General features: G+C 46.2%; 1 protein-coding gene across 7 annotated transcripts in view; it reads right to left on the bottom strand.

Annotated features, from left to right (window-relative positions):
* Positions 1-27,222, bottom strand: part of GABRB2 (gamma-aminobutyric acid type A receptor subunit beta2) — a 395,901-nt gene that overhangs the window by 230,084 nt on the left and 138,595 nt on the right. Inside the window, exon 1 of one of the 7 annotated variants that reach the window (XM_014580648.3) lies at positions 4,170-4,296. The exons of the other annotated variants lie outside the window; for them this stretch is intronic. The gene's annotated coding sequence lies outside the window, so the exon portion shown is untranslated. Of the gene's footprint in view, positions 1-4,169; positions 4,297-27,222 lie in introns of those variants that run through there. 7 annotated transcript variants of the gene reach the window in all.

The raw sequence follows: 27,222 nt of genomic DNA, 5'->3' as shown, positions 1-27,222 counted from the left end.
TTTAGCCTAAATCCTTAGTTTAGGTTCTTACATTTCACCTATTGCTGGAAACATACACTTAAGCAACATAAGAAATATTTTCCTGTGCACCCAGCATTGCTTGTTTGATAGTAAGTCACCTAATATTAATTTGGAAATATTCATTCCTGTAATGAACCATGCAAGTAGGTCAGTAAAGAAAGAATTTTCAACCATTTTATTACAAAACGTGTTTTTCTTTTACAAGTGTTAAGCCCATTCATACAGTCTGTTAATGATATGACATGGGGGAAAAAAGTTCCTAGTTCACTGTACAAGCTTTAGGTCCTTAAAAATAGGCTGCACCGTTGTAATACAGTACCAAGATAATTATTTTATTCTTCTATCTGCAAAAAGATCTGCAAAATGTCATGACGCATACATCAAAAGTTGTTCGTTTACGCACTGCCATTAAAAAAAGTATTACTCTACATTACAGCAATGTAACACCCATTTCTAAGTTTATGAGCCATAGCCAACTCTCCAGTGCCTTCAGAAAATCTGAGATATTGAATTCTATGCATGTTCTCAATTACAACCTACATGCACTGATATATTTTTCCCTGCCAATTACCCACACAACATTAACAAAGAACAACTTTCTTTTTTGTGTAACAGTAGAGTAGGTGGGCTTTTCTGTACAGAAACCTGAATCAGAACAACTCCAAACTTCAGAAATCTTTGGATCTGACACTTTGGTGCAGCTTATCAGAAAAATAGGACCATGCCACTTTTATCTACATGGTATTTCAGTGCAACTTAGAAGGATGTGTTTTTCTGGGACATTCTAACTGCCTCATGTAGATTCTGTTGATATGCTCTAAATCCGCGGTGTTCAACTAGTTCTGGAGCAGTAGCCACTATAGTGGCTACTGATATGGCGAACTAACCACACTCAACCAGACAAATAGCCACACGTGACTAGTACGTTGAACACCACAGCTCTAAATGGTATCTAAGTGAGCATTAATATAGTCCAGTATGAAATGAGACTCTCTCTACATGAAATAGGTTCCTTTTATAGAACCTGACAATATGGTCTACAAAGAGCAGTTAAAGAGCAAAATGTTAGATCACTCTACAGTTCACATACTCCCTTACTTGGCAGTGTGGCACTGATTGTATAGAGAGTCTGTAAACTTTAAGAACAGAAACAAGTTTCAAAGAGGTTCACATTTGGTGATGTAGTTCAGATCTATCTCTAATCAAAAGCACTGCAATTTCCAAAAGTGACCTGTGATTTTGGATGCTCAACTTTAGACACCTTAAAGGGCATCATTTTTAGATAGCAATGAGCGCTCCCATTTTCTGAAAATCAGACTTTTTAGGTAGTCTTAAGTAATGCACCTAAACATTCAGACACACCAGTTTATTGGTCATTATAAGATGCATTTCACAGCTCAGTAAGGAAGGAGAAATCTATTTTTAAAACCTGAACTGAAACAGCGGTAGGGAAATCGAATGCAGAGATAAAGTAGTAAGTATCCCAAGACACTTAAAAATTTGAAAGAGATTATTAAAAACATGCTCAGCTAGAAACAATATGAATAAGAAAGAGCTTCAATGTTAGAATTAATAAGGGAGGTTCTCCATGCCCCAAGTTCCAAATGGCATGCAACTTCTTTCTCCTCACAAAACAAAGGGCAAAGAATTAGATGGATCTGGAAGACAGGAAAGTGGTGTGATGCCCCCCTGCTTTATGAGAATGGACTTCTGAATATGAATATGCATAATTTGAAGATACTTTATACAAAACAGGTCATGTAACATTTCAAATTTTACAGTTACAAACTTCTGAATCTGTATATCCTATTTTTGTGCAAGTATCATTCTTGTATATGAAGTTAAAAATCTGAAGTGTGAATCCGTTTATAGTTCTAAAGGTGTTAATAAGGACCTTTAGGTATTTAATGACTCAGTACATAAATGAATGACTTGTGAATTGTTGTGTTAGTTGTGTAAGCCCAAACTGTGGTTGATCCTAAAAAGATATGTGACCATGCCTTCTGGTACAGGAAGACATCTTGAACATTGTATTTTTCCATGGGGATGGGGTGGGGGAGTTTATTTAACTTTTTCCTGCCCCGGGGGGAAAGTTTTTTTAAGCAATGGGCAGGAAATCAGCCTCTGTCTTCAGCTGTGTTTTGAAACTGGCTGGCCCACCCAAGGGGGATACAAAGAACTATGAAGAAGCTGTAGACCCAGGCAAAGTTAAAATCAGCTCTGACTTGCTCTTTACCTGAGATAAGAACAGCTGTTTATGGTAAGAATTTGCATGTAACAAATCTTAGTGGATTAGAACTAGCAAGCTTTTTTTCCCTTCATTTTAATTTAGTAATTCACTTTGATCTGTTTTCACTTGCAACCACTTAAATCCCACTTTTTAACTTAATTAAAACATTTTGCTTATTATCATGCCCAGTGTAAATAAATTTTAATTGGGAGCGGGAGGAGGGAAACGGGGGGAAAGAGGAGCAACCACTGTGCACATCTCTCTGTCACTGATAAATAAAGACAGAGCTCCTTATAAGCTTTATCTTCATAACATTTTACACAGAGTAAGATGGATTCATTTGGGGGTTTGGTACCATTTGGGGTTGGTTTCCATAGGTGCTGAGCCCTAAGAACTGAGCTCTTCTGGACTTGAACTGGTTCAGTGTCTATGTTGCTCTGCAGGGGGACATTAATCCCATGTCTGTGCCTTGTCTTAGGGATACCAAAGAACCAGCAGGACAGAGTGGTGGGGCGCAGCAAAGAGCAGGTAAACATGTATCAGTGACATGATCATGAGAAAACATTAAGGGGATCTCTGAGTTTCACCCAGTCACAGGAGGATTTTGATAAAAAGACAGTCAGTCACATCTTAAGAAATTCACATGAAACACAGGTAAGGATTTTTAGAAGGGGAAAATTCATGTGTAGATGAAGCCAATCCACTTAGAAAACCTGGCACAAAACAATAATTATAATGTATTGAGTGATATGTGAGTAATCATCTCTGCCTCTGTGTGTAGGTGACATATATGCATATCCAACACAGAGATTATTTGAACACATATATATATAGGGCAGACAGGTAATTTTCATGGCGCTTGTTTCCAGTCCTGTTAATCTACTACTCCAATAAATAATGCTTAAAAACAAAGAAAACGTGCTATTTTTAGAGCTGAGAGGACCTTACAGAGTTCCAATCCTTCTGATGGATTTGCAAGGGATAAAAATGGGCCAATTTATCTGATTTTGTTGCTGTCCCTGCCTCCACATACTATTCCTAACAAATCCTGAACCATAGCTCTTTCATTAATCAGATGTATCCATGATTATTAGGACCACAGGGATTTGAGGGGCTACAAATGCATCAGACCTAGAACCTAGATGACTATTTAAATGTATTTGGATTTTCGGTCCACTAACATGCATAAACATATGCGGATCTTAAGGTAAGTGAGTAGGACACAAGAAGCCTCCTGCAAAACCTTCATTCTTCTCCTCTTGTTTCTAGACATTTATATTAAATAAATATTAATTAATTTCTGTCAAGAGATACAAAGATCATAAGAATAGCCAGTTCAAGATTTATTTATATTAATAAAAATCAGTGATTAGTCTATTAAAATTTGCATATTTATTACTATTATTCTGGGTTTAGTCATTAATTTTGTACAATAATCTCTGGAAAAATATGTCATGGTTTCTAACACACAAGAAGATAACAAAGCATTTCACAAATAGTCCATGTTATAGTAACCCAAGTTAATCACAGAATGGGCTGGGCAATACATTTTTGATGGCAGCCACTCCAAGATTATGGAAAGTGGTTGAAGGCCACACTCTTCCATGATAGGAGATGCGGGGTCTGGGATGGAGGTTGGGTTTAGTAGGGAATTTGGGGTAAGGGATTGCGGTGCAGGAGGGAGAGGTGGGTTCTGAGAAGGAGTTTGGGTAAAGGAGGCAGTTGTGACCTAGGGTAAGGGACTGGGGTGCAGGGTTTGGTTTATGCTTTACGGTGAGAGGGGATTATCATCTGTGGAAGGGAATTGGGGTGCCAGATGTGGAAGGGGGCATGGGTGCAGGAGAAGGCAGAGGGTTTGGGTATGTTGAGTGGAAGGGCAGAGGGTTAGGGAAGAGAGGGGCTGGGGTAGGAGACTTACCAGCCAGCAGACAAACCAGCCTGCCTGCCTGCAGATCTAAATGCTTGCAGAGCTTTAAAACTTTCTCGGTCAGCCTGCCTCCTGTCCTGTGCCAGCACAGGCTGCAGGGCCATGTGTTTATGTGAATAACTGAGCTGGAGGGGAGGAGGGCATGGTGCTTCATGTGCTTCCTGTTATTCAAGCAGGCAGCTCCCACTGGCCAGTTTCTGGCTAGAAGCCAGCAAATGGGATCATGCTGAGGAAAGAGTTACCCCTGAAGCCTCTCCCCACTCCGGGCTCACAGTTTTTAAAGAGGAAATGGCCCCACTGGAATTTCTTCAATGTGTCCACATCCTTTCTGTAATGTGGGGCCCCAGAATTGGACACAATACTCCAAATGTGGCCTCACCAATGCCAAATAAAGGGGAATAATCACTTTCCTAGGCAATGCTCCTAAAAATGCACCCCAATACGCCATTAGCCTTCTTGGCAACAAGGGAACACTGTTGATTCATATCTAGCTTGTTATCCATTGTAATCCCCAGGTCCTTTTCTACAGAACTGCTACTTACCAGTCAGTCCACAGCCTGTAGTAGTGCTTGGGATTCTTCTATCCCAAATGCAGGACTCTGTACCTGTCTTTGTTGCACCTCATCACATTTATTTTGGGCCAATCCTCCTATATGTCTAGGTCACTCTGGACTCTATTACTTCCCTCCATCATATCTACCTCTCCTCATAGCTTAGTGTCATCTGTGAACTTACTGAGGGTGCAATCCATCCCCTCATCCAGGTCATTAATAAAGATGTTGAACAAAACCAGACCCTGTACTGACCCTTAGGGAACTCCGCTTGATACCATCCCCTAACCAGACATCGAGCCATTGATCACTACCCACTGAGCCCAACAATTTGCCAGCTTTCTATCCACCGTACAGTCCATTTATCCAATCTATACTTCTTTAACTTGCTGGCAAGAATACTGTGGGAGACTGTATCAAACGCCTTGTTAAAGTCAAGGTATACCTTGTCCATTGCCCTCACCATAGCCACAGAGCCAATTACTTCATCACAGAAGGCAATCAGGTTGGTCAGGCATGACTCCGGCTTTTCTTTATTTAAATCCCCCGCGGATTTCCCCATTCCGAAGTTTAAAATTAGCATGTCCCTTTTGAAAAAGGGGCCAGTGTAGACGTAGCCTAAGTGTTCAACACCTTCCGTGACCACCTTCTTATTGCTAACAAGGCTGTAGAAATCTTTCTTGTTACCTTTCACATCTCTTCGTACCTGCAATTCCAATTGTGCTTTGGCCTTCCTGCTTACAACCATGCATTCAAAAGCAATATATTTATACTCCTCTCTCATCATCTGTCCAAGTTTCCACGTCTTGTAAGCTTTCTTTTTGTGTTTAAGCTCACCAAAGATTTCACTGTTAAGCAAAGCTGATTGCCTACCATATTTTCTTTTTTTACTGAACATCTGAATGGTTTGTTTCCTTCAATAAGGCTTCTTTAAAATACACTTAGCTCTCCTGGATTCCTTTCCCCTTCATGTTATCCTCCAAGGGGATCCTGCCCATCAGTTCCCTGAGAGAGCCAAAGTCTGCTTTTCTGAAGTTGAAGGTCTGTATTTTGCTGCTCTTCTTTCTTCCTTTGGTCAGAATCTTGAACTCAACCATCTCATGATCAATGCTGCCCAGGTTGCCGCCCACATCTACTTCCCCTGAGGAACTGAGTACTGAGGAAGTGGGTCTGGCCCACGAAAGCTCATCATCTAATAAACCGTCTTGTTAGTCTTTAAAGTGCTACATTGTCCTGCATTTTACATATAGGACAACTCCTTCTCCTTTTCTCCCACACCTGTCTTTCTTGAACAGTTTATACTCTTCCATGACAGTGCTCTAACTATGTGAGGCCTCCCACCAAGTCTCTTTGACTGTGATTGATGACTATCAGTTTCCACTATCTAAATGAAACCACTGGAGGTAACTATGAGATTTCATGGTCATCATTATCAACAATATGAAAATAAACCCCCTAGTCCCTTTATTTTTTGTTCTCTTGGGACACTAACAGCTCTCTCAGGAAGTGGGCAGTATCAAGACGTGAATGAAAGACAGTTGCAACAAAATTTCAGCAAGACACGGGTGATGCTATTGGTAAGGAAGGAATCATTTTGAAGGGTTATTAACCATTATTTCATCTACCCATAATAAAGATGTCTCCCCTCAGGTAGACACATTGGGTGCGTCTACACTGGGCCACTTATTCCGGAAAATCAGCCGCTTTTCCGGAATAAGCTGCGAGCTGTCTACACTGGCCCCTTGAATTTCCGGAAAAGCATCGACGCTGTACTGTACAAAATCAGCCGCTATTCCGGAAACACTATTCTGCTCCCGCTCGGGCATAAGTCCTTATTCCGGAAAACTGTAGACAGCTTTTCCGGAAAAGCAGAAAAAACGGAATAAAGCGGTTTGGACGCCGCGAGACCCCGTAGGAGCCGCGGACTTCCTGGTAAGCCCGCACTGTTAAAGAGCTCTCAGGCTGCTGGGCGCACGTGCCAGGAGCCTGCCTGGGTCAGCTCTGCCACCTGCTGGTGCTGCCCAATGGGTCAACTCACCGCGCCATGTCAGCTCCAGAGAGCCCCCTGGACCCTCAGCGGACGAGGCCCCCCAGGGGCCGCAAAAGGTGGGCCCCATCCTGGACCCCCAGGGAGCTGGAGACCCTCCTGGAGTTATGGAAGGAGGAGGAGGGTCTCCGCGACCTCCATTCCCAGCGCCGGAACGCCGATCTGTACACCCGGCTTTCACAGAACCTGGCCCAGCAGGGACACCCCAGCCGCAATTGTGAGCAGGTCCGCTCAAAAGTGAAGGAGCTGTGGCTGGGGTACGTCAGGGCCACTGAGGGCAGGGGGGCAGGACCCGACGCCTGCCCATACTTTGAGGAGCTCCACTCCTTTCTGGGCGAGCCTGCCCCTCAAGCCCCACCGGTCCCTGTGGACACCTGCCAGCGCCCACCCATCAACCGTCCCACTGAGCCGGAGGAGGGAGAAGAGAGCGGCAGCACATCTGGCGAGGAGGCCACCATTGCCACCCAGCAGGCCCCCTTCAGCAACTCTTCCGAGGCCGGGGAGGAACCCACTGGTGAGTCTGTGGAGATTGCACTCCCAAAGGGTGGGGGGGTAGAAGGCGGGGGGGTGGGGAGCCAGGTGCCCGGAGGGGGGAGGGGAAGAGCATGTCACTCAGGCCACGTGAGCTGCACGCTGCATAGCATGAGGCAGCAAGCAGCAGGTGCAACCACGTGCAGCCTGGTGACCGAGCAGCATGTGGCCACGCCAGGCAGCTGCAGGCCATGCCTGGGACTCTGCTGCTCACACACATTTGGCGGGACCAGGGGGAAGGGTGGATGCCGGCTGGAACCGGCCAGGGCCCCAGGGACTCAGCCCAGAGCCCGCAGCTCCGCCAAGGGTGCAGCACAGAGAACGGCACACTGTCCCATGCCTGGCTGTGAGGCACAGCCAGCTTCTATTGGGTAGACCGCAGCGTCACGGTCCTGTGAACGTGGCCCCCACCGAGCCCCTCACCTGCTCCCGGTGCCTTTGCTGGTTCCCCAAGGGAAGTCCCCACTGGGGCCACACATGTTCCTGGGCTACCGGGCTTGCAGGAGGGATTGTGGGAGGGAGAAGGGCCCCTGAGTTGTGCTGCAAGGATGGGACATTCCCCCACCCAGTCACTCTTTCTGGTTCCGTCCAGGAGATATCCCACGTGAGGGGATCTGAGAGGCCAGACCGCCTCTTCCAGATGTGCTCCCAGACACTGCGTGGGGATGCATCTTGCTCCCTGTCAAACACCAGTGATTAACCCAAAGCTTTTCACAGTCTCCACCGGCAGGGAGTTCCACAGGTGAACGCTGCACAAGCACCCTCCCGCCCTGCACGGGGCCAGGATACAGACCGGTGCTTACAATACCCTGGAGGGAGGACCCTACTCCAGGGGCAGGCAGGAGGGGAACCGAGTGGGCCCAAGCCACGCAACTGTGGGGTCACCTGGGCTCAGGGGTGGAGGGCATGTGGTGTGGGGACAGTGGACGGCCTGCCTGACTGACCCATCCTTTCTTCTGTTCCCTGCAGCAGGACCCAGCACCAGACCCTCTACTGCAGCAGCAGCGGCACCCCCAGCAGGCCAACCCCGGAGACACAGGCTCCGGCAGAGGGACCAGCTGCCACGTCAACGCTGTGGAGGCAATCCAGGCCTCCATCGAGGAGCGGGTGCAGGGGGACCTGCAGTGGCGGCAGGACGCCTGGGCTGCCTTCCTGGACGAATGCAGAGGGATGCGCACCACCATGGATACGCTGACGGCACATATTGTGCATGCTATTCATTATGGCATGGGCGGAGCCCAGGCCCCGCCATCCCTCCCGTAGCACAGCTCATGCCTCCTCCCATCCCAGCTCCTGGCCCTGTTCCTGCCCCTCCTCCTATCCCAGCTCCTGACCCTGTTCCTGCTCCTGACCCTGTTCCTGCCCCTGCCTCTGCCCCTGCTCCTGGCCACCTCCGCGTGCAGCCTGCCCCGATGTGGTCTGCCCAGCGTGGGCAGGCTGGCCCCCGGAGGAGCGCTCGCAGGGGCCACCCGTCCCAGTAACTACCCCCCCTCCTGTCTCAGTTGAAGGTCTCCCCCCCCCCGTCCCAGTTGAAGGTCTCTCCCTCCCTCCTGTCCCAGTTTAAGGTCTCCCCCCCCTCCTGTCCCAGTTGAAGGTCTCCCCCCCCCTTGTAAATAAACAGGTCTCTATTTTGTTGTTCATTCCTGTGTTGGGTATTGTGTAACTCTAGGTAGTGTACGAAATGATGTGAGATGCCAAGTAGCCACTTAAATGTAACATGGTGGCAAACTGTGGAGAATGAAATCTGTACTCTATCACTGGGGGAGCCCTTCGTAAGTGGTCAGTAGTTTGTGGCGCAGAAATAAATGCTGACACTTTTCATTAACATGTAAACCACAAACTATATTTACATAAGATAACAAACTAGCAAGAACGGTTACAAGATGCACACATCAGATAATTAAACATAGTCTAGGCACAGGGAGGACGATTGGTGATGTTGCTGGCCACCTCGATCCTTTGGTCCTTCCGTGCCTCAGGAGAGGGTCAGCCAGGAGATCCCTCGACGGACGATGACGGTGTTGCTGGCCACCTCGATCCTTTGGTCCTTCCAGGCCTCAGGAGAGGAACAGCCAGGAAATCCCTCGACGGATGATGACGGTGTTGCTGGCCACCTCGATCCTTTGGTCCTTCCGGGCCTCAGGAGAGGAACAGACAGGAGATCCATCGAAGATGTCACTGATGTGAGCCTTCTGCACAAGTCCCAAATTCTGTTGGCTGTTCTTCAGGACGGCGATGGTGGCCTAAACCCTTGCCTATCTTAAAATAAAAACCCTAACTACGCCTGAGGAAGTGGGTCTGGCCCACGAAAGCTCATCATCTAATAAACCATCTTGTTAGTCTTTAAAGTGCTATATTGTCCTGCATTTTGCTTTAACTACGCCCGACGCACCCGACGAACAGACTCGATGACGGCCGATGTGCTGTGACCCGACGCTTTACTATACTATTGGGGGGGGGGGAGGTAAGGGGAGGAGGTGGGAAAGGGTAGGAACTGGGACGGAGTACTCTGGGGTGACCCAAGCGACCTTGCTAGGGGGCTTGGGCAAACATGTCCACCAGGGCCTCTCTAATGCGCACCGCCTCCTGGCGTGCCTGGCGGATGGCAGCTGTGGCGGGCTGGTCCAAGGTCTGTGCCTCAGCTGCCACCCATGCAGGGAGGAAGGCCTCCCCACTGCGCTCCACAATATTGTGGAGCACGCAGCACGCGGCCAGCACCTCCGTTGCATTCTGCTCACCCATGTCGAGACGGGTAAGCAAACAATGGAAGCGGCCTTTTAAGCATCCAAATGCCAGCTCCACTGGGTTTCGGGCACGGTTGAGGCGGTCGTTGAACCGGGCCCAGTTCTGGTCCGGCTGCCCTGTGTAGGGCCGCATGAGCCAGGGCATCAGGGGGTAGGCCGCGTCCCCGACGATGCAGATGGGCATTGGCACATCCCCGACAGTCAAGTCCCGCCGGGGGAAGTAGGTGCCCGCCTCCAACCTCTGAAACAGTCCTGAGTTCCGGAGGATGCGGGCGTCGTGTGCCCGGCCGGACCAGCCGCCGTAGATGTCCAGGAAGCGGCCCCGGTGATCCACGAGGGCCTGCAGGACGATGCAGCAGTACCCCTTTCTGTTCATAAAGTGGGCTGCTCGATGCTCCGGGGCCCGGATGGCGATGTGGGTGGCGTCCAGAGCTCCCCCACAGTTGGGGAACCCGAGGGCAGCGAAGCCGGCCATGGTCTCATCGACGTCGCGCAGGCAGATGATTCTCGGCAGCAGGATGTCATTGATGGCGTGGACAACCTGCAGAAGGGTGCAGAGAAACACAAGGGAACACATTACATACAGCCAGGGGTGAGTGTGCGCTCCCTTGGGTCCCCCCCCTTGATTCCCTCTATCCACACACACACACACACACACACACACACACACACACACACACACACACACACCAGGGCCCCCCACGCCCCTCCCCCACCAGCGGGCCTGTGCAAGGGAGGGTCGGCCGAAACCCCTGGGCGACCCAGCCTGGAGTCTTGGCTGTCCCTGGGCCTGGAGTGGAGCACCCTCCCCCCATCCCACTCCCCCTGGGACTTACCTGGATGACGATCACTCCAACGGTGGATCTTCCCACCCCGAACTGGTGTGCCACCGAGCGGTAGCTGTCCGGTGTGGCCAGCTTCCACAGCGCGATGGCAACCCTCTTGTTGACGGGGATGGGTGCCCGCAGCCGGGTGGCGGTTCTCTGCAGCGCGGGGGTGAGCCAGGTGCACAGTATCAAGAAGGTTCGCTTCCTCATCCGAAAATTCCGGATCCATTGTCCGAGGACCACACGGTCCCACCAGTCGGTGCTGATGTCCAAACTCCAGAGTGGCCGGTATACGGTTGCTGATGAGACAGGGTTGCCAGGGCCCCCCTGGTGAGGGCGTCCAAGGTGATCTCTGCCTCCTGGTCCATGAACAGCATGGCACCGGCCTGCAGCACGAGCTGCAGCCACCTGAACAGCCCCAAGAGGGGCCCGACCAGGCACATGGCCACCCGTGGCTCCATAGTAGACAGAGCAGGGCAGAAAAAAGAACTGCAGGGAAAAGCAGTTGGGGGCCAAAGGGTGGTGTCCCCAAAAGTCAAAGGGCATCCACAGACTTGCGAAGGGTGCCAGTCCCTGGCAGAGGCCCCAAGGCACAGGAGCAGGAGACCAACAGCTGCCCAGCGAGACCCCTTTAACCACAGGTCTGAATGGCGCTCTGGCCCCGCCCCCGGAAAGGTCTGGTGGCCTTTGCCCTCTTCAAAATGGCTCCCGGCTTCTGCTTTTCCGGAAAAGCGCGCCAATGTAGACGCGCTTTTCCGGAAAAGCGCTTTGTTATGACGATAACTCCGGGGCCAATGTAGACGCTCCTTTTCTGGAAAAACTGAAAACGGAATAGTATTCCGTTTTAAGCATTTCCGGAAAAAGGGGCCAGTGTAGACGTAGCCATTGTTTCATAATCTCCCTCCATAAATTTATTTAAATAGTTAGAACTTCTGAAAAACACCTTCTTCCATCTGCAACTAGCAAGAAGATTGTCATCTACTTAACCCATAAGGACTTGGCTACAGTGAGCAATAATATGGCACTTGAAGATACTCCACACATAATCTGATAGCACAAGAAAAACTGCTACCACATGTTTCACCACTCCAAACATGGCCTGAAAAGAAGGAAACTTCTCCAACTCTGTTATTTCAATTATCCTCTGATAAATTTAATACAATTAATCTAATCTATAAAATGTAACAAAGATCTAACAACATGAGAACAGATATTCCCCTTCCAGCAATGAAGAAGAGAGATTTTTCTATTAACAAATCTAATTAATACCCTTTCCATTCCATGTCCTGCTTTGAAATCTGCCTGTGAAAGCTCTTGGATTTTTGTGGTAGACAGTTTTTACCTATGTTAACATTTTTTAGGGCCAAAAGTTGTGCCCACTAAGCAATCATAATATTTCACCAGATCGTCTTCTCTTTAAGTCATTGTTTTGTCATGGTTTTCTCTGAGAATGCTATAAATTAACTGGATGCATATGAAGTGGCTAGGTATTATCATCATCTCCAATTTTCAAATGGGTAAACTGAGGCACATTCAGGTCATGTAATTTTTGTATGTTCCATATCAAGTCTGAAGCATAACCAGAAATAGAATCAATTTGTCATAGACTCCTGACCTGTGCTTTTAGCTACAAGATAAACTTAAAAAACAACAAATAGTGTGGTAGCACTTTAAAGACTAAAAAAATATGTAGATGGTATCATGAGCTTTCGTGGGCACAGCCCACTTCTTCAGATGACCAGAGTGTTGGATGTCCAGAACTAAAATAAACAAGGGAGAAGGGTGGGGAAATGGGAGGGAGGGGAAAAAAGAAGAGGCAGCAGGTATGAAAATATTAAGGGGAAAGCTGAGCTAGAATGTAACAGGAAAAACAAATAGTCAATAAGCACCTAAGGACTAGACAGTCAAAAGAGGCAGATAAGAACCATTAGTAGGCAATTAGAGAGGAAGAGTACTAACACCAGATACTAGACAGACAAAGAACGATTGGCACCTTCATTGTTTGGTAGGTTGATCAGCCTTCCGGTATCTAGATCAGCCTTCAGAATTATGCTGAATACTCTTAAATTATTGTGTCCATGGTACAATTTACCCACAAAAGTCATACATACGTATAACAGGTCATAAAGTTTAGCTAGAAATTGGTTATAGCTAGAGTACCAGATGGTCAACAATATCTTGGAAGGACTCTAAGATGTCCACATTACTTAACTGATACAATTAAGAATGAGACGTACGGGTGATGGGATCTTGAAAAGGCTGATCCCAAGTTCAAAAGAGTTTATAGCATGGCATGTGTGCACCATTCCAGGAGGCACCTGACCTGGCTCCCCTCCAGGTACTGCTAAGGGAAAATCTTATGGCATCGGGGCATGTGGCGAGCACACACACCTACACTGAATGTTCATGCGCAATCACTTGAAAAAGTAACGTATATTGCTTTTAATACAAAAACTGAAGAAAATGTTGTGGGTGAGTGGTGAAAGGCCTTAACTCAAGTCAAATATAATCAATTCATAATTAACATTTAAAATAAAAAAGGGACTAAGCGAGACAACGAAGTTCCTACATTTCTGCGATATTGAGACCTGAAGTAGGGTTCAGCAGCAAAGTTTCAATCTGGGTCTGAACATCTGCATAGTTTAAGGATATTCCAGTCTAGGCAGCACAACATAAACATGTATTCATTTTCTTATACACTCAATAACAACAAAAATGGGGAACCACAGCTATTGAAACACTTTTTGAAAATAATACAACTGAACTATTTTAGAGAAAGAAAAATAAATGATTAAGAGAAAAATGTCACATTGTATAAATACAACATGCAGCAACAAGAAGGAAAATAAGTTAGTTATTTCTTAATAAAAGCAACAGAAGAACTCATCTGTGACTTAGTTTAGGTTAATCTCTCACAGGTTTCCTGGTTATTCCTAACATGTAATAATAAAAAGTTTATTCCAGTTCCCACTATGACATATTTAAATCGACATGCTTGAAAATGTTTGAAGCTCAACATTGCTGCATGCTATATTTGTATTTATTACATGAAATAATTAGGGGCCCTATCACTGACATATTCAAGTGCTACTAATAAAAGAAAACTAAAAATACAATATTAGCTTATGGAGCAAACAATTTGCATCATCCCACACCTTCAGCATACATAGTTGGCAACTGAACAAACAAGAGGCCAGTTTCTTCAAAGGACTAACCAGAATGTGTCACCATCCACTGTCACAGAAAAAACAAACAGAGAACCTGAAGACATGCATCATGCAATTGGACTCCAAAATATAAAGAGACTCTGAAGAATTTATTTTGGGAATTAACTTTATAGTAGAGACCTCCCAGTGTGAATCCTTTCCAATTCCTGACCTCTCTTGAAGGCTAAGACTTGGAGTATCCCTGTGTTCAGAACTACTCATTTAGGGTACGTCTACACTACAGCGCTAGTTCGAACTAACTTAGTTCGAATTAGTTAATTCGAACTAAGCTAGTTCGAACTAACGCATCTAGAACTAAAAACTAGTTCGAAGTAGCGTTTTGCTAGTTCGAACTAGCAAATCCACATTGAGTGGACTCTGAACAGGGCTTAAGGATGGCCGGAAGCAGTGCCGGCAGGGCATAAAAGGAGGACTTAGAGCATGGAGATGCTGTCTCAGGCTAGCCGAGGGCTGCGCTTAAAGGGTCCCGACCCCCACCCCGGACACACAGTTCTAAGGGGTGCCCCGCTTGCAAAGACGTTCTGGCTTGGAGTGCCCTGAGTGCCCACACTGGGCACATCACACCACTCGGCCATCAGCCCGGCTGCACTTGCCGCAGGCTGCCATCTGGGGAGAGGGGGCAATCGTGGGGCTGCAGGAGAGCTTCCACCCCCAGAAGCCCACAGAGCCAGCCCAGTCCTCCCCATCGGGGGCTCGTACCCCATTCCTCCCTCACCTCCTTCCACTTACCCTTCCCTAGCCCCCCTTCTTATTGATGTACAAAATAAAGATAACGTTTCTTCCAACATTGACTCTGTCTTTATTGAACAAAACTGGGGGAGACTGGGAAAAGGAGGTGGGAGAGGGGAAGAGAGAGGCTGGGAGAGGGGAGGGCAACTAACATGATCAGGGGTTGGGAACAGGTCCCAGATGAAGAAAGGCTACAGAGACTGGGACTGTTCAGCTTAGAAAAGAGGAGACGGAGGGGGGACAGGATAGAGGTCTCTAAAAGCAGGGGTTGGGTGGAGAGGATGCATTCATAAAAGTTCTTCCTGAGTTCCCATAAAGAAGGACTAGAGGACACCAAAGGAAAGGAATGGGTATCAGGCTTGAAACTAGTAAGAGAAAGTTGTTGTTCTTGACAAAGCAAATAGTTAACCTGTGGAACTCCTTGCTGCAGGAGGCTGTGAAGGCTACAACTAGAACAGAGTTTAAAGGGAAGTGAGATCAAGTCATGGAGGTTGGGTCCATGGAGTCCTATTAGCCAGAGGGTAGGAGTGGTGTCCCTGCCCAAAGTTTGTGGAAGGCTGGAGAGGGATGGCACGAGACAAATGGCTTGGTCACTGTCTTCGGTCCATCCCCTCCAGGGTTCCTCGTGTTGGCCGCTGTCGGCAGACAGGCTACTGGGCTAGATGGACCTTTGGACTGACCCAGGACGGCCATTGTAAGCTCACGGCTCAGAGTCGGGGGTCTCAGTGGACCCCCTTGATTTTCATGCACACCTGCTCCTGGGTGGCCAGGCTGGCAGCTCTCCTGCCCTAGACGGCCACTTTCCTGTGCCTAGTGCGGAGATCGTGGACAAGGTCCACGATGTCCGCACTAGCCCAGGAAGATGCCCGCCTCTTGCGGTCCAGGGCAAGCTCCCGGGAGCCGCCAGCCTGGTCCCGGCAAGAGGGGGTGGGCTGGGGGGCATCGGGTGGGTGGCTCTGTGCCGTGCCAGGTGCAGGGTCTGCTAGCTGGGTGCTGGCAGGCTTGCACCTGGCACGGGCACCGTAGCCAGCCCGTGCCCCTTTAAGGGGTCCGGGGCCGGGAGGGGGGCATAGAGTTTCCCTGGTGTTGGCCAGAGTGGCCACCAGGGAAACCTGGGGAGGGCTAGCCTCCCACTAGTTCGAACTAAAGGGCTACACAGCCCTTAGTTCGAACTAGCTAGTTCGAACTAGGCGTTAGTCCTCGTAAAATGAGGTTTACCTAGTTCGAACTAAGCGCTCCGCTAGTTCGATTCAAATTCGAACTAGCGGAGCGCTAGTGTAGCACCTACTAAAGTTAGTTCGAACTAACGTCCGTTAGTTCGAACTAACTTTGTAGTGTAGACATACCCTCAGAGCTGAGTATAAGAGAAAACAGTGCAAACCATGGACTTGAAGCTTCACAGAGACATACAGTGACCTGTACAAAAGTAGAGGATATTCTCAATGTAATGGCTTTGTGCCAACAGACACAGCAAAAGTCAATATAAATTCTACCAATTCATTCTACCAAAGGCAGTGACATTAATCAGTGGCTCTAATTCAAACACAAGTGGTCAGTGTTCAACCAATAGCAAAATCCTTTGGTAAAGCTAGTTTTGAACATCTTTCATCTTTCAAAGCCTCTTCCTCCATAAACAAACCTTTTCTGACCACTAGTTAATGCCTCCATCCTCAACACTTTCAGCATCAAATATTTACTTTTCTACACACTGAATTTTGTATAACTGTGTACAATATACCTAGCCTGCATGTCCTCCAATGTCATGCAATTAGGGCTGAAGTGTTTCCTGCCATACCAAGTAATTACCAAGGGTATGTCTACACTAGCTCATTAATTTGAGCTAGGTAGGCAAATCAGGGAATCGGGGTTGCAAATGAAGCCCGGGATTTAAATATCCCAGGCTTTATTTGCATGTTCCCGCCCAGCCGCCATTTTTAAATCCCCCTTGGTCCGAACGAACTGCCTGCGGCTACACACAGCAGTTTAAAGTTTAAGGACTTAGTTCGGATTAACTTTAAACTGCCGCATGTAGCCGCAGGCAGTTCATTCGGACCAAGGGGGATTTAAAAATGGCGGCCGGATGGGAACATGCAAATAAAGCCTGGGATATTTAAATCCCAGGCTTCATTTGCAACCCCGGTTCCCTGATTTGCCTACCTAGCTCGAATTAACGAGCTAGTGTAGACTTAAACAAGAAAGACATTTGATTTTAGGCTCAAAGAACTCACTCAGGCAGAACCATGACATTGCACCAAACCACAGACTAACAATGAGTGTATCATTCTAATAAAAAAGCATGTGCAGCATATACCACACCTGTTACACCCCTGATTGGTTGTCTTCTAACACAAAGAGGCAATATGATCCAGTACATTAAATGCCTGGGAATCCCCTGTCACTGATTCACTCAAACTTTGGCAAGTCAGTAAGCCTCACAATACCTCACAGTTTTCCCAAATGTACAGAGCATTTCGTAAATGTTGCGAGTTTCACAGATGAAAGACATTTGAGTGCAAAGTATTAGAGAGTTAAGGTAGGTGCAGTAATATCTTTTGTTGGATCTACCAACATCTGTAGATGTATCAACTTTAAAATAATTATTAAAATATTACTTTAAATGATTGAAGTATTAACATTAATTCAATACAATATTTTCTTTAAATAGCACGAGAAAGATATTTTTAGCAACTAATTTCTGCTTCAGACAACATCATTCTTTGTCATTCTAATCTAGTAATAGATTTCATGTTTACAAAGTGCTCTAAAAAATGTCAATGATCAACACGTATACCCAAATATAAAATTTAACCGTTTATCTAATTTTTTTATTTTGAATTACAACCAAAAGGCAGACTGCCAAAGATTCTGGAGGACCTCTGGATTCACAGGTTATTTCCTGGTTATGCAATTCAACAACAACAAAATTTCTGATGAGAACTGAAGTCAGAGAGTACAGACAGTATTTAGTTAGGGTACGTCTAGACTACAGGCTTTTGTCGACAGAAGTTTTGTCGACAGATACTATCGACAAAGCTTCTGTCGACAAAGAGCGTCTAGACTACATTCAGTTCTGTCGACAAAGCAAGCTGCTTTGTCGACAAAACCCTGTAGTCTAGACACAATCCTAGATTCAATAACACCTTCTGTAGACAGAACTCTGTCGACAAAAGGCGATATGCCTCGTAAAATGAGGTTTACCAGCGTTGACAAAACTGCTGAGTTCTGTCGATGTTATGTCGACAGAACTCAGCGGTAGTGTAGACGCAGGTATAGTTTTGTCGACAAAAGTGGACTTTTGTCCACAAAACTCTGTAGTCTAGACACACCCTTAGATTCAACATTAACAGGCTGTGACTGAAGAACCACTTGTATTAATTACTGTAGACTATTTAAAACATAGTAATATTTAATTCTGGTAGGCACAACATGTGATTTTGCAGAACTGAGGAGAGATGAGTCGATTTCAAAAAGATCACACCAAACCAAGTGATTGGACAACAAAATTGCAAATGAAATTTTACATTGATAAAGGTAAAGTAATGCACATTGGAAAAAATAATGTCAATACAATATGATGAGGACTAATTTAGCTATAACTAATCAAGAGAGATATATCTTGGAATCAATGTGGATAGTTCTCTGAAAACATCCACTTAGTATGCAGCAGCTGTCAAAAAAAGTGAATAGAACGGTAGGAATCCTTAAAAAAGGGATCGAAAATAAGATAAAGAATATCTTATTGCCTCTATATAAAACAATGGTATGCCCACATATTGAATACTACCTACAGATGTGGTCGCCTCATCTCAAAAAAGATATATTGGCATTGGAAAAGTTTCAGAAAAGGGCAACAAAAATTATTAGGAATTTGGAACGGGTCCCATAAGAAGAAAGATTAAAAATACTTGGACTTTTCAGCTTAGAAAATTGGAGACTAAGAAGGGATATAATAGCGGTCTGTAAAATCACGACTCGTATGGAAAAGTGAATAAGGAAAAGTTATTTACTTATTCCCACAATATAAGAACTAGGGGTCACCAAATGAAATTATTAGGCAGCAGGTTTAAAACAAACAAAAGAAAGGTTTTTTTCACTTAGCACACAGTCAACCTGCGGAACTCCTTGCCAGAAGATGTTGTGAAGACTAGGACTTTAACAGGGTTCAAAAAAGAGCTAGATAGATTCATGGAGGTTAGGTCCATCAATAGCTATTAGCCAGAATGGGTATGAATAGTGTTGCTGTCCTCTGTCTGGGAATGGATCGCTTGACGATTCCCTGTTGTGTTTTCTCCCTCTGAGGCATCTGTTATTGGCCACTGTCAGTAGACAGGGTACTGGGCTAGATAGAGCTTTCATCTGACCCAGTATGGCCGTTCTTATGATTTAACAAAAGAAAACAGATTTGTGGGCAAAAGCCACTTTTCATGACAACCTAAAGGAAGGGAACATGAAATGCTGAATGTGTCTGGAAATCCTCATTGACATTTTTAATGACATTATTAGGGAAAACTTTGGTATATAAAAATATTTCAAGGACTTTGCATGAACTTGCAATGATATAATGATATAATTTGTTAGTTCGAATTAACTTTCATAGCGTCTATACATACAAACCGCTAGTTAGAACTTAATTCGAACTAACGCAGTGCTTAATTCGAACTTGGTAAACTTCATTCTACAAGGACTAACGCCTAGTTCGAATTAAGTAGTTCGAATTAAGGGCTGTGTAGCCACTTAATTCGAACTAGCTGGAGGCTAGTCCTTCCCAGGTTCCCCCTGGTGGCCACTCTGGGCCAAACCAGGAAAACTCCTCTCCTTGCCCCCAGCCCTGGGCCCTTAAAGGAGTAGACTCTGGCCAGACAGTCCCTTCACATGTCCCCTCTACACGGAGGCAGGGGACATCTCCCCCCCTCCTACCCTCCACCCCGCCCCGGTCACACTATACATGACACAGGGACATGGGTGCGGTCTTGGGGCAGCTTCCAGTCCCAGGGAGAGCCAGACATCCTGACCATGGCCTCTGTACAAGCACAACAGCTCTGATGGTGCAGGACATGGTCACCCTCATGTCGCGGGGTGGGGGGTGGGGGAGCCTGGGAATCATCTACTGTGTCCCCAGGGAGAACTGACCACTCCTCTTCTTTCTCTACAGCTGCACCAGCTGCTCATGCAGGGCACACCACCCTGCCCAGGACATGCTCCCGCACCTGTGGCCTGCTCCAAACCACCGCCATGGAGCAGGAGTACTGGGACCAGCACCTGGGGTCATTGCGAGCCCTGCATCGCACAGTGAAGGACTGGATGTGGGCAGACCTGCAGCTCCGCCAGGAGCAGCTGGTTGAAGACCAAGCCAGAAATGCAAACCTACAGGCCCTGCTGCAGAGCATGGTGCCCTGTGCTGGTCTTGCACCTGCTGCCCCCCCAACCTTCTTCCATTTACCCTTCTCCCAGTCCTGCCCCCCGTCCCACCTCTTCCTCCTCAGCCTCCACACCCTCCTCCTCAATGTCCACACCCCCCACCTCAACCTCTGCACCTTCCACCCCCTCCCCCCGGGGACGCCGAGGCCCCCTCCCTCGCCATACTGGGAGGCGGTTGGCCCGGCGAGACCCCCACCCCGATCCCTGAGTTTCCCCTCCTCCTCCTTCCCCTTGCTTCCTCCTTCCAGCTCCCTCCTCCCAGTTTGCTCTAGTTTGAATTAGCTTAGTTCAAATTAACTAATTTGAATTAAGTTAGTTCGAATTAGCGCTGTAGTGTAGACATACCCCTAGAGCTAAGCAAAAATGATAATTTTTTCACAAAAAAAGTTCATGACAAATTTATTCTTTTTTCCATAGTTGTAGACTATTGCCCCAATTCAGCAAAGCACTTAGGATCACATTAGGCAAGCACTTAATGTGTGCAAGAGCTTAGATGAATCGGTGCCTGTATGAACACAGACATGTACTCCTGAGATATTATTTGTTTCATTGACTGATTTTCTAATACATACACTTAATGCAAAATTATTACTGAGATTTTTTTATTGGAAAGAAAGCAAAGAAAAAATTGAACACTTACTGGCCAAGTATACAGTTCTCAACAATACTAAATCTAAAAGCATATTTTCTTAAAGTTGATTTCTGGCTCACCATAATAATCTTTTAGTAAAATTAATTGAGAAACAATGATAGGTATTTATTTTAAAGTAGTAAAATATTAAATTTTTTATTAAATGAAGCATAATGCAAAAATTTTCATGAAGAACAGCTACACAATGACATCCCAGGAGTTCAGCAAAACAGTTCCTTGCTGATATGAAGTCCTTTTACACCTTTAATTTAAGATGTGTGTGAAACTATTGGTGAGACTGTTGCCCTCACTATGCGTGTAAAGACATTGATTAGCTTTGTCTCTCTTTTTCATGGGACCATAAAGAACAGATTTCAAATTATCCACTCTGTGCTTCACTCTAGCAGTGATCGAGACTTGAATGAAAATCAGATGACCTAAAGATCAATCTAGAGCACAGAGATGATGCTGGCTCATAAAATCAGTAAGAACTGACTCAATTATGTCTTGACTATTACTGTCAAAGTGGTTTGAAGTCTATGTACCGTACTAGATTCATTAAATTTCACCTCTGAGATTGCATCAGACAGAGACACACATCTATCATCTGTGGCAGACTGGACGATCACGTTCTTTCAGATACAACCAAGTTCACTCATGACTATTATATACCATGTTATCTCGACTTATGAAGGGCTCAAGGAAGCTCTAGTTCATGAAGAATGTAGTTGCCTGACATCAGAGACACAAACTGCGCTCACCACCCAGCACTGGTTGTCAATTCAAGGTTTCAAAGTCCTAACTAGTTTAGACTTAACCTACATAACAGATTGCTTGTTCTTCCCTGACCCAGCATGGCTTATCTGAAATGTTAATATAAAAACCCAAGGATAAAACTTGCAGGTGCTGGAGGCAAGGCATTCTCAACAGGCCCTGACCTCTAAAATTCATTACTGCCAGAAATACATGAGGCTACATCAACATGCATTGCAGAATACTGTACATCACTTTGTCCACACTAAATGGAATTTCCAAGCTCTCCTTACAATTCAGACTAATAGCTAGGATTTTCTCCATCTCTGTACCTAACATTTTAGTGGGGAGAAGGCACTCTCAATATGTTTGCTTACTATACGTTGGTGATGTTTAATTCCATTTGTCCTGCAGGGAAATTTCCATGGCAGAACACTTAGTTCCTGTTCGAATGACACTGCCCTCCCTTCAGGATAATACATTGTCACTAGAATGGCATTATGGTTCAAAGTGATGCATGTTCTAGAAATACTTGCAATAACATCATGTAACAAGAGGCAACAGCTACATTTTAAGTGGCAAATCCTGCACATTGAAGTAGAATTTCCCTTACAGGAGCTAAAACGAACAACAAAATGTTCTCTTCAGTGAGAATTGGTTGTGTAATCCTAACTTGGTCAGCACTTTAAAAAAACAAACAAAATGAGCTGACTGGAAGATTTGAATACATTGTTTCTTTAGTGTTCAGTGACCCAAGTAGCACTCCAGCCAACTTCTATCTTTGGTACCCTCACTGCATTTCATTTTGTAATGGCTTTTTTGTTTGTTTAATTAAGCAGATTAACATAGTGATCAACAGCTCAATGTCTATTGGTGGTTGGTATCAAGTGGAGTGCCCCAAGGGTCCATTCTGGGAAAGGTTTTGTTCAACGTCTCTATAAATGACCTGGATGAGGGGCTGGATTGCATCCTCAGCAAGTTTGCAGATCACACTAAACTAGGGGGAGAAGTAGATACGCTGGAGGGTAGAGATAGGCTCCAGACAAATTGGAAAAACTGGCCAAAAGAAATGTGATGAGGTTCAACAAGGACAAATGCAGAGTCCTGCACTTGGAATAGAAGAATCCTAAGAGTTTCTACAGGCTGGAAACCAACTTGATACACAGCAGTTTGGCAGAAAAGAACTCGGGGATTACAATGGACAAGAAGCTGGATATGAGTCAACAGTGTGCCCTTATAGCCAAGAAGGCTAACAGCATATTGAGGTGCATTATTAGGAGCATTGCCAGTATATCGAGGAAAGTAATTATTCCTCTTTATTCAGCAGAGGTGAGACCACATTTTGATTATTGTGTCTAATTCTGGGGCCCCTCCCCATTAAAGAAAAGATATGAATGCATTGGAGAGAGTCCAGTGGAGGGCAACAAAACCGAGGAACATGACTTACAAGGGCATTCTGAGGGATTTAGGCTTATTTAGTCTACAGAAGGAAAAAGGAGGGGGGATTTGACAGCAGCCTTCAACTACCTGAAAGGGGGTTCCAAAGAGGATGGAGAGAGGCTGTTTTCAGATTGCCTATGAGGAAAAACTATTTCACTAGGAGAGTGGTGAAGCACTGGAATGGGTTACTTAGGGAGGTGGAGGAATCTTCCATCCCTCGAGGTTTTTAAGTCTCAGCTTAACAAAGCTGTGATTGGGATGATTTTGTTGGAATTGGTCCTGCTTTTAGGAGGAACTTGGATTCGATGACCTCTTGAGGTCTCTTCCAACCCTATTATTCTATGATTATTTTGCTAATATTTATCCTAAAATATAAAGCTATCTAGCTTTCTGAGTTAGTGCTGGAGATGTTTCTGCGGGACAATTTTCACAACAGAGGTGTGCTCAATAAAATACAGTGACTCCGTGTGTGTTGTAGAAGTTGTTTTCTTCACATTAAATGTACAGGAGCTTTTACCATGAAAACAATAACGGTATAGTACAGTACAATATATTTCTGCACTATTTAGAAATCTGGAAGGAATGATGTTGCTGTTAAGATTTCCTGCCCAATTTCCTGCCCAAAGGCCTGGAAAAAACAGCTGAACTTTTAGATGTTTCTTCAAACCAGATGGAATTTTCCGTCCTTTGGGGATATTCCCCATTTATATGTGTGATTAACACACAGCCTCAAGTTACTTACAATATAGGAGCACATAGTACTGGTAACATCAAGGGGACAATCCCCTCTTCCTTAACCCTCAGTACAAAAGGAGAATGGTGAGGTAACAACAATAGAGCTCAGACTAGATCAGCAGTTCTCAAAGTGCAGGCCACGGACCACTAGCAGCCCACAACCGCCTTACAGGTGGTCTGTAGCTCAAGCTTGGCCCCCACCTCATGCAGCAGGAAGACTGTGCTGCTGCTCCAGCTTTGAGGCTGCCATGCAGTCCCAAAGCTGGAACACCAGCCCTGGCTTCAAGAGGGAGACGAAGAAAGCCCTGACCTTCCCCACCAGATCCGGCCTCTGGAGAGAGACAGAGCAAGCTGCTCCAGTGGTGGCAGGGAGAGCAGGAAGAGAGAGCGACAGTGCATGGAACCACTTGCTCTGTCTTTCTCTGTGAGCTGGGTCTGATGGGGAAAGTCAGGGCTTTCTTCACCTCCCCACCAACCCGTCACCTCTGAATGGGAAGCTGGAGCTAGTGCCTCAGCCTCATGGCTGCATAGAAACTGCAAGGCTTGACTGGCAGCATAGGCTCCCCGCTGTGTGGGATGGGGGCTGAGCTCCTCCCTTCCACACCCCACTGAAGGAATGGCCGATGCGCTGTCCACTAAGTGGCCAATGGGAGGCTGTTCATGGGAATGATGGGGAGCAAAGCCAGGTAAACGCTTCTCCCTCCCCATTCTCAGACCCTTGCACTCTAATCCCTTTCACTCAGGGCTCATCTAGACTACGCCGAAGTTCCGAAAGATCATTTGCAAATTCAGCAGGAATTTCCATATCTTCTTCTGATCTCACTTTCGAAAGTGAGAGTAGTCGGGATGCATTTTTTTCTGTAACCTCCCAATTTTTTGAAAAACCTCTCTTCCTCAAAAAGGAGGTGAGGGATAGCCAAAAAAAACACATCCTGGCTACTTTCGCTTTCGAAAGAAGAAGATATGCAAATTCCTGTGGAATGTGCGTGTCCTCTTTCGGAACTTTGGCGTAGTTTAGACACTCTGCTGTCAGGACTCCGCTCTCTCAATCTGCTCCTACACCTTCCCTCCTGGCCACACTCTATACCCTCCCTGGCTTCTGCACCTCCCTTCTGGCCAGACATCTACTCCCAGCCTCCTCCTGCATCCACCCTCCTGACCACACACTGAGCTCTCCCTTGCTCTTGCTTTTGTTCCCTCCCCCCAGCCAAACACCCTACTCCAAGACTACTTCTGCACCCTACCTCCCACCCAGACCTCATATCCTCACTCCCTGTTGCACCCCTTCTCTATTCCTCTCACTGGCAGCCTTGTCCCACACACCGAAAACCCCTTATTTTTGTCCCCATTCCAGAACCTAAGGGAGTCCACAAAACCCACTAATGCCAAAACTCCAGAAATGTAAATCTGACCTATGGGAAGGCCTGAACCTCAGTCCTTCCTGTTCCTTCCCCTCACATTGTGGGGCTGGAGCGCCAGAGGATTGAGGTGTCTTAATTGGGGGCCACATCAGTGAGGGTTGGGGGTTTTGGAGAAGGGTTTTTTGTTTGTTTGTTTGTTTGTTTGTTTGTTTGTTTGTTTGTCACTTGTGTGGTCCCCAACTCATTTTTCTGTGGGTCAGTGGCCGCCAACCCAAAAAAGATTCCCCACCCCTGTCATGAATAAAGAAAACATTGAAACCTTTTATGTTAGACATGAATTAATATTTATTTAAAATGAACTTTGATAAACTAACAAGAAAGTTAAAAGGCTTAATCTGTTTAATAATTGAAATGAAACCATTTTCCCTAGCTGCAGCACCAACAAAATGGCTCGGGCATAATTATGTAATTAACAATGAGTTTCCATTAGCAACTGGTGGTCCGCAGAAAGGTTTGCATTGAGCCAGGTGGGCCCCGAGTCAAAAAGTTTGAGAACCACTGGACTATATTAATGAGATGTGGAGGGGAGGGAGGGAGAGAGATGTCAATCTTCCGCTAGGCAGAATCAGACAGAAAGAACCTGACAGCAGCCCTCCTTGAGGAGGTATAATTTACAGAGGTATGACTTGCTTTGGTTGATTATTGATAGATCATTTTCACATGTAACTTAATAAATATGTGACTTCATTAAACACATTCCCTGTATCCAGGATAAGTCTTCTGAGCACAAAAAAGCCAGTGTCTGTAATATTAGATATCCCTTTCCCACACACACACTCCAAGCTGGAGAAAAGGGCCATTAGGGCTTCCCAGAGAGGAAAGCCTGTCTTCTTATAGCAGAAACTGGGAGAAATGGCAAAATGCAATGTCAGAAATCAAAAGAATGAAGATAGAGAGACTTCACAGATGTGATGGTAACATGAACTAGGAAGGGAACTCCTGGCACTTTTTCCAGCAAGTGGTATCTGCTGCTCACACACACTTCACTCAACACCCATCTCCTCCTCCAGTGGGCAAGGATAGAAGTTCTCTCTCTACAGGACACCACTAGTGCCAGACCCAGCATGTACCAGACATACTAGGAACCCTAACCCTATCCTCGCTCCATTCTCCAGCCCCTCCCCTGTTGTATATTCCCCCCTCCCCCCGCAATAAACAGTCCTGTTTTTTCACAAAGACTTTATTATTTGCTCTTGGGGGAAAGGGGAGTTGGAAGGAAAGGAAGGGGAAGGAAAGGGTGTGGGAGAAAAGGCACACAGATGCAATAAAGGGACCCCTTATGGAGAGGCACAGGGAGACTCTCACAGCCTTGGCTGAAACTCTCACCTCTCTGATGAGCTGTGCTCTCCTGATGGTGCTGGTGTTCGGCTGCTCATATTCCCTGGTCAGCCATTCAGCCTCTGCTCTCCACCCTGGCAGAAAAGTCTCCCCCTTGCTCTCACAAAGGTTGTGGAATACACAGCAGGCCATCACCACAAAGGGGATGTTGTACTTGCTGAAGTCCAGATGGGTGAGCAGACTCTGGAACCTTCCCTTTAAACAGCCAAATGCACACTTCACTTCACCAACATGTGGCACCTGCTCAGCCTGGCATTGAAGTACTCCTTGGTGGGGTCCAGGTTGCCCATGTAGGACTTCATGAACCAGGGCAGCAAGGGGTAGGCTACCTCACCCAGGATGACAAAAGGCACATCCACCTTCACAACTCTGATGGTGCAATCGGGGAAAAAAGTTCTGGCATGCATCTTTTGGAACAGGCAGGAGTTCTTAAAGATGTGGGTGTCATAGGCCATCCCCAACCAATCAACGATGTTGGTGAAGCATCCCTTGTGATCCACGAGGGCATGTAGCACCATGTACCCCTTCCTGTTTATGTAGACTAATGGATGGTGGTCGGGGTCAGCATGGGGATGTGAATGCCATCATTGCCTCCCCCCCACCACTGTTGGTAAAGTTGTTGATGATGGTATCCACATTCCCCAGAGCAATG

The sequence above is a fragment of the Pelodiscus sinensis genome, chromosome 17 (assembly GCF_049634645.1).
Source record: "Pelodiscus sinensis isolate JC-2024 chromosome 17, ASM4963464v1, whole genome shotgun sequence".
Taxonomy (NCBI): Eukaryota; Metazoa; Chordata; order Testudines; family Trionychidae; genus Pelodiscus; species Pelodiscus sinensis.
Note: the sequence above shows the minus strand (reverse complement) of the source record. Positions and strands in the feature narration are given on the sequence as shown.